Below are 8,099 nucleotides of genomic sequence, written 5' to 3'. Positions count from 1 at the left end.
GAGATTCTGGTTACAGAGGCGGTCCTCCACTCGCGTATCTCTGTGGAGTGTTCTCCGAGGACGTGTCTCCAATTTTATAGGAATAACAAATCTACAAGTAATAATGCGGAAATATCCTGTTTTAAATTCTATATACAAAGAAGATCCTCCACTCGCGTATCTCTGTGGAGTGTTACCGAGGACAAAACAAATGTACTAATCTACTGATTTTAACAATAATGTTAAGGAACAAATCATTTGTGAAATATATATATATGATAACATTATATAGTAAGATATGAAATCGATTTGTAAATTGATTTTGCAAGTTAAACAGTTGGTTAATACGGTTTCAATTGTTCAAAGCAAGTGGAATATGAAACATTTCAATTGAAATAATAAGTTTAAGCACAAGATATTCTTGTACTTTTGCTTTTATTCCCCTTGAAAACATAAAAAAAACATTGAAAAAGGGTAGGGGTATCAACTCACCGGACGAGGAATGTGTCGACTAGGATGCTAAACGTCGGATCGAGGCTTGAAAACGTGCGAGGTTCATATGTAATATTAAATGATACACAAATGTATCTAATTATATTTTAAATCACTAATTAGTTGAGGATATACACTTCTAGTCACGAAAACACTTCATTTCAAGTGTTTGGAGTGACCCGGGTGACATCTATGACATATAAGACTCGGATATGGAGTTTACTCTTCAAGAGTAAACTCCCAAGAGAGTTCACAGCCCTAATGACCCACTACCCATGAGTTTACGACCGTAAACTCATGGTGGGGTGTTCTAGAGTGCTTAATGGCCTTATATCATTTTAGGGGTGATGCTAGATTTGGTTTCAAGGCATTGGAATGAAATTTGAACATGATAGGGACCAATTGAGGAGTTTACGACAGTAAAATATGAGTTTACAGCCGTAAAATCTTATATTCCATGACTTAATGTGTTTTTGGGGTCCTAGGTTAATCACATGTGATTCAACTCATTTTTAAAAGATAACGGGTGAATTTAGGGCACCAATTTAACCCATTTAAAGGAGTTTACGGCATAGGAACCCATTCTTGGGGGGATTTAAGGCCGTAAACACCTAAGGGAAGGGTTTTCATCAAGTTTAAGGCTTCTAATTCGATTGTGGTTGCTTCTAGATATTAGTTCAAGGCTTAGGAGGTGTGCAAGTGGCATTTTAACACCTAAAAAGGAGTTTACTACCCATGAAAGGGTGTTTACGGCCCAAGCATGTTCTTGGGCTGTAAAATCATGTTTACTTCCTAAATGATGAGTTTAAGGTGTTCTAAGTCCAATCCAATAAGTCCTTAAGCCATATCTAAGCTCCAATGGTGGTTTGGAAGGGTTTTAAGGCTCAAAAACCCCTTTTATATGTGTTCACGGCCCAAGAGAGTTCCAGGGCTATAAACACATGTTTATGGTCCTAAATCATGATTTGAACACGAAATTGAAGGCTAAGGATGTTATACTAGAAGCTAGGATAGTTACCTTGGTGATTTGAAGCTTGAAATGAGTGATTTTGGATCAAGAAGTTGGATTTAAGGAGAGAGGTTAGAGAGAGAGAGAGAGTGAAAAGGCTTCAAATGAGGCTTAAACAACTTTAAATATGATTTGGATTTGAGACACGGTGGAATTTTACCCGATACTGACGTTAACCGAGGCTTTTGGTTGCACCCGATTAAGTTGTTGTAACCCGATATGGTCAAAACTAAAAATTTTCTAATTACTAGTTTGGGGCGTTTTCATAGGTTTCTAACGTGTTTGGGTACTTACGAGTTCAAAATAAAAGTCTTAACTTAAATGACCTAATCCAAAAACGAAATCGGAACAATTTGCTTAAGACGAGTTTTACGGATGAAACGGGTTACGACGATGGAACAACTTTGGGTTGTCACACTATGTGTAATCAAGGTGTGTCAGACGAGTTTGTGGCCCAGCAATAAATCGTGTGCATTGCTTGATCAAATTTCTTCTTCTTCTTTGTTTTATATCTATTTGATTGATTGTTACTATTTGATCACTGGTTTAGTGCCTGGATTTAGGACTTTACAATTGGTATCAGAGTCAATCCAGTGTCAAATTCATTTTTGGGTGTTCATGATTCAAGTTCTTCATCAGTTCATTCGTTTTTAGGTGTTCGTTTGCTGCATTTGTATGTTTGTTCGAAGATTCAAGGCTATCAGGAGCAATATCTAATGTGTTCATTGAAATTCACGTGTTTACGGTTGAAATTGTCGAAGTGATTACGGTCATGATCATGTATACAGCCGTGAACCCTTCAAGGAAGTTTGACTATGAACATATTTTGACTATGAAAGCTTCATATTTGACCGTGATCTATTCAAGTAAGTCTGACCGTGATCTAATTTTGATCGAGAAAACTTCATTCACCGTGAAAGCTTCGTATTTGACTGTGTACGTCCGCAATCTGTTTGTATACAGTCGTGAACTATATACGGCCGTAAACCCCATTTGGTGTTTGAACATTTTCTGTGTTAGTTTGGTTATTTAGAAAATTAAAAAACAAAATAAAAAAATTAATCAAATCAGAAAAAAAGAATGGAATCTCAAAACACTACCATGCATCAAGAGCTTGTCTCCATCATGGGAACAACCACATGCTTCCTAAGACTGCTATCAGCTGAAGGTTTCCCAGAGTGGAAATATCGTATCGAAAAGTATATCAAAATGAAAGATTTCAAGATTTGGAGATGTATTTTGAAAGGACCTATCAGAATTACCACAACTCTCGAAAATGGAACAACTGTTGATAAAGATTAAGAAGAGTACACCGATGAAGACTTTGATAGAGTTGAACAACAAGGGAAAGCACTTACCGCACTTACTATGGCTTTATCACCAGAAATTGCTCCGGGCTTCTGAGAATATACATCTACAAAAGCTCTATGGGAGGCACTAATCGAGGTTTATGAATGCAACGAAGACATGAAGCAGAGTCGCCAAGATATGCTCAGGCAAAAGTGTAATATGTTTAATCATGTTCTAGGTGAATCATTGGAAGTTCATTTATAGAGGTTTATCACTCTTATGAATGAAATGAGCTGTGCTGGTGTCTTTGTCACCAAATCTGAAATCAACAAGAAGCTACTTAATTCCTTGCCAAAGTCATGGGATATGAATGTTTTTGTAATTAAGAAGACGAAGGACCTTAACCGTCTAAGTCTTGCTGAAACCATGGCAATTATCAAAGCCTGTGACATGGACGACTAGCAAAGGGAGATTAATCATGTGAGCTCATACTCAATAGCCAACCTCAGGATTCAATCCAACAATTCTTTTTCATCCTTCACTTCTCCACAAGTTCAACCGTTTGTTGCTCCTCAACCACTCTCCTATGTCACTCCGCCCATGCAAAGTGTTCAATCATCACTGTCTCATTCACAAGCTGCATCCTTTTCAAAAGCACCTGTTTCAGCTCCTGCTCTCAAAGAAAATGATGAAAACTTGGCTTTTTCTATTGGTTTAGTCAACTGCTACAACGCCTTCGTGGCTGGCAAGCTACCTCCTCAACTATCTTTTGTTGATCTGGATCAAATTCATCTTGAAGATGTTGAAGAGATGGACATCACATGAAAAATTGTTATGACGGTGTTCAAGGAAAAACAGTTCTCCAAGAAGACTGGCAAAAACAATTGGCGAATGAATTCTGAAAATAAGGTGGGATTCAATAAGGACAATCTAAGATGTTTCAACTAGCATGAACCAGGTCACTTTGCCAAAGAATGCCCAAAACCATACAGGCGGGAAAATAGTGAAAGAACTATGGTGCATGTTGGAAGTAGCAGAGGAGCTGCCACCAATAATCAGACAACAGATCCAGCAGTGGTGGCATAGTCGTTTGAATGGGAAGACCAAATACAGACCTTGAACATTTCAGGACCTGAAAATGCGCATCTTGCTCAGATTGACAACACCCTAGAAGGAGAAGCTGAAGTTGACCCAGAGGTGGAAATGATGGAACTGCAGTTCACATTCATCGTGCAGACCACTCCAGAGCTTGCAAAGCCAGAGGTCAGTGAAATTTCTTTCTCTCAAACTTGTATTAATACTATTAAATTTTTATATGAGCAAATTGAATTGATAAAGATATATATATATATATATATATATATATATATATATATATATATAGAGAGAGAGAGAGAGAGAGAGAGAGAGATAGAATGATGAACTTAATTATGAGAGATACACCCTTAGGAAAGGCTAGAAACATTTAAAAGAAGAACTAGAGGCCAAGACTAAGGACTTCAAGAAACTTTAGGAAGACGATAGCAATAAGTGTGTCAATTATCGATATCTTGAAAAAGAACTTACTGTTGTAACTGAGAAACTTGATAGGTTGAAAAATCGTTTTGAAAATGATGATTTTCATTTTAAAAAATATGATGTGTCAAGTGAGAAAGTTGCAACCATGACTAAGAAACAAATGAAGTGGAAGGATCAAAAGCACGTTGGTATAGGTTAAGAGAGTGTCCCTCACCCATTCAATCACAATTACACCGCTAAACCTTTGACTCAGGAGGAGATTGACCGTGAGCCATCTATGGTTTATGGTAAACCAACTACAGCACAGAGAACAGAAAATAATGCTAGGAAGTTAGATACTAACGTTTCCACTTTCCATGCAGATTTGTCAGTAAACAAGGGAAAGCAGGAGGATTGATAGATTGAGTCAAATAATTTTGTATCTAAATTTGGTGTTCCTATTTTAAAAAATGATGAGTCTATGTCTGTTAACACTAATGTTATTTGTGATGATTTGTTTCCAAACTCTAATGCTTTTGGTAAATGTGGTTTTGTCTTTGTGAAATCTATTGAATCTGACACTTACACATCCACACCTTCTACACATATCACACAATCTGACTCCTACACTTGCATGTGTAGAAAATTTAGACAAGTCAAAAAGAGCATAAATTCTGATAAATGTAGTACCAGTTCCAATGATAAAAAGAAAATATGTTTCAATTGTGGTACTACCGGCCACATTGTTTGAAACTGTCCTAATCGGAAAGTTCATAATCATAAGAAAAGGGCTTATATTAAAACGAACAAACAGGTTTTCACTAAAGCAGCCACAAGTGCTTTGCCAAAATTGAATGCGGCTAAGCCAAGGTCGATTTCGTCAAAGGGTGCGTATGGATCTTTGACTAATCCTAGCTGAAAATCCAAATGCTCAAAGCAAGAAGCAAATATTTCTAAATCACCTGTGAATTCTTCAAAACCTAATTATCAGTGGGTGCTCAAATCTATTCTTGTCCAATCATCATCATCTGCTGAAGGTGTATCTGATTGTAATTCAAACTTGAAAAATCAAAACGATAAATCTGTGAATGTTAAGGGTAAACCCAGGGTTGTAATGACCTGGGTCCCCAAATCTAATTGATCTCGATCGTCGTGCAGGAACAGCTACGGAGGAATGTTACCAGACCATGGTATGTTGACAGTGGTTGTTCCTAGCACATGACAGGAGACATTTCCCAGTTGCACAACATTCAGATTTTAATGGGGGATATGTTTCCTTTGCGGGAGGGGATGGCGAAAAAATCTCTCAAAAAGGAACAGTTTCTAATGGAGTGCTGAGCTTCGAGAATATTAACTACGCACCCGAGTTAAAGCACAGTTTGTTGAGCATTTTTCAAATTTGTGACAAGGGCTACTCGACGTATTTTACTAATAAAGAATGTCTAATTCTAAAGCCAAGCATTGTCATCCCTGATGAATGGATACTTTTCAAAGAGTTACGCCTCTTTAAAGTTAAAAAAATCAATATTTATTTGATTTACTGAATCAAAGCGTGCACTGCTATGGTTGGAATAGCTACAAACCTAAAAAAAAACATTTTTGAGCACGTTTTAATTCAGACGGTCTATTATTTTATTATATTTTTACAATTATAATATTTTTAAACTCGACCAAAATTAGATTCGTACAATCTATCGAATTCGAAACAATTAATCACGAAACCTTAAATGTCATTTCATGGAATTCTGTTAATCAGAATTGAATTTCGTGTGTGTTTCTAGAATCACCACGACAGGAATAACAATCGGAATTGAATTTCATTTGATTGTATGATAACATGAGAATAAAAAAAAATGATATATACATCTAAATATGAATTATAAATATTTAAAACACATTATATCTCTAAAATGTAAAGGAAAGACCTTGGCTTTTGAAAGTCAACCAAGCATCATATTGAAGCTACTTCCTTCTCTCAAACTCCCCTACACACCATCGATTTTGACACACACACATACACCCATATGTATATATTCAAACCAATAATGCTAAGTAGTCTACGATCAATTTCTAGATTTTGAAATACAAAAAAAAAAAAAAAAAAAAAAAACTCCCAAAAATCTGATCAAGATTATTTCCATTGTTGCTTCACTCGTCCCTCACAACACTCACTGCTCATTCTCTCTTTCGTTTCTAATTAGTGGGCTGCCAAGAACACACTGGGGTGTGTTGCTATTTCCGGTGAACAAAGGGGGAACAATCCCGTTGTTCCTCCTTGCTACCTGTCAAACGAACCAGCAGGACAACCCTTCAATTACTGCTTATGCTGCTGTCGGAGCTCTTCCCTCCATCACCCATCAATTCACTGTAAAACATCAACGCCCAAATGTCCATACCTTATCAGTTTCTCTCAAAATAAACAAAGAAAAAGGAATTTTCGTTGTTGTTCTTTTTCTCTCTATCAATTTCTGTCAAACAACCAAACCGAAGCACCCATCTAAACCTATTTATTAAACATCATTGATTTACAGTCAAAATAAAAAGAAAAGAGAAGAGAATCATTACCGATCGAAGCAACTTCTCCCATCGAGACCTCTTCCCTAATTCCAGTGGAGACAGATGAAGCGCCCTTAAGCTACCATTCTTGTTTTTGTTTTCTCCTCAGCGAAACAGTGAAGCACCGGAGGTGCTTCTCCCACCCAACGACCGACCCCTACCCTCCTCGTGGCTGCGTAACCACTGAACACCCCCTCCACTCATCTTCTATCGACTGGAGCAAAGCACCCACCATGACCGACGACTCACACCTCGTAGCCGGAAGATATGACTAAACCTCCCTGCTTCTTCACGCCCTCCGTCTTTTCCGTCTCGTCGACCCGGAGACTACTCCTTCGTCGCTAATCGACCGACGAAGTGACGCCTGCGAACTTCATTCTCCTTGGGTCTTCTTTGTGGTCTCCGATGAGAACGACTGGATGCAGAGTCGCGGACTTGTCCGCTCGCTCTGACCGTCAGTCTGGGGGTGGTATGCAGTACTAAAATGCAGTCTAATACCCAATTCCTCATGAAATTTCTTCCAGAATCTGGAAGTGAAATGCACATCTCGGTCTGAGATAATCAAGATCGACATCCCATGCAGCGATACCACCTCCCACACGTACACCTTCGCCAACTTCTCTGCAGAAGAGTTCTCGCTGATAGCATGTAACAACCCGAAGTTATTCCTCGCCGAAAAACCCATTCTACCCGTATAACTCGTCGTATACCGATTCGTTCCGATGTTATTTTTGGGTTAAATTAATTAAACTTATATGTTTAATTGATGCTAATGAGTGCCCAAACCTGTTAGGAACTCACGAAATTAGCCCAAATTGTATAATTTAGAAATTTTAGAAACGTCCCCGTCGAGTTACGGAAAGTTAATCGGGTGCGACCAAAATCCCCGTTTAACGTCGGTATCGGGTAGAATTCCACCGTGTCCAAAACTTAGACACTATTTAAAGTGATATAAGAACTCATTTGAAGCTTTTTCTTCCTCTCTCTACTCTCTCTCTAACATCTCTCCTAAAATCCAAGTTTAAGGGTCCAAATCATCAATTTTAGACTCCAAATCTTTGAGGTACTTCCCCTAGCTTGTTATGTATCATCCCTAGCTTTCAAATTCGAGTTCAAAGCATGAATTAGGACCATATTCATGAGTTTACAGTCATGGAACCATCCTAGGCCGTAAACTCATATAACATGGGTTTTGGAGCACAAAAACCCTTCCTAAACACTATTGGACCTTAGATATGGCTAGATGGCATCATGGAATGGACTTGTAACATTTTAA

This window comes from Lactuca saligna, chromosome 7, assembly GCF_052625555.1.
Source record: "Lactuca saligna cultivar CGN05327 chromosome 7, ASM5262555v1, whole genome shotgun sequence".
Taxonomy (NCBI): Eukaryota; Viridiplantae; Streptophyta; class Magnoliopsida; order Asterales; family Asteraceae; genus Lactuca; species Lactuca saligna.
Note: the sequence above shows the minus strand (reverse complement) of the source record.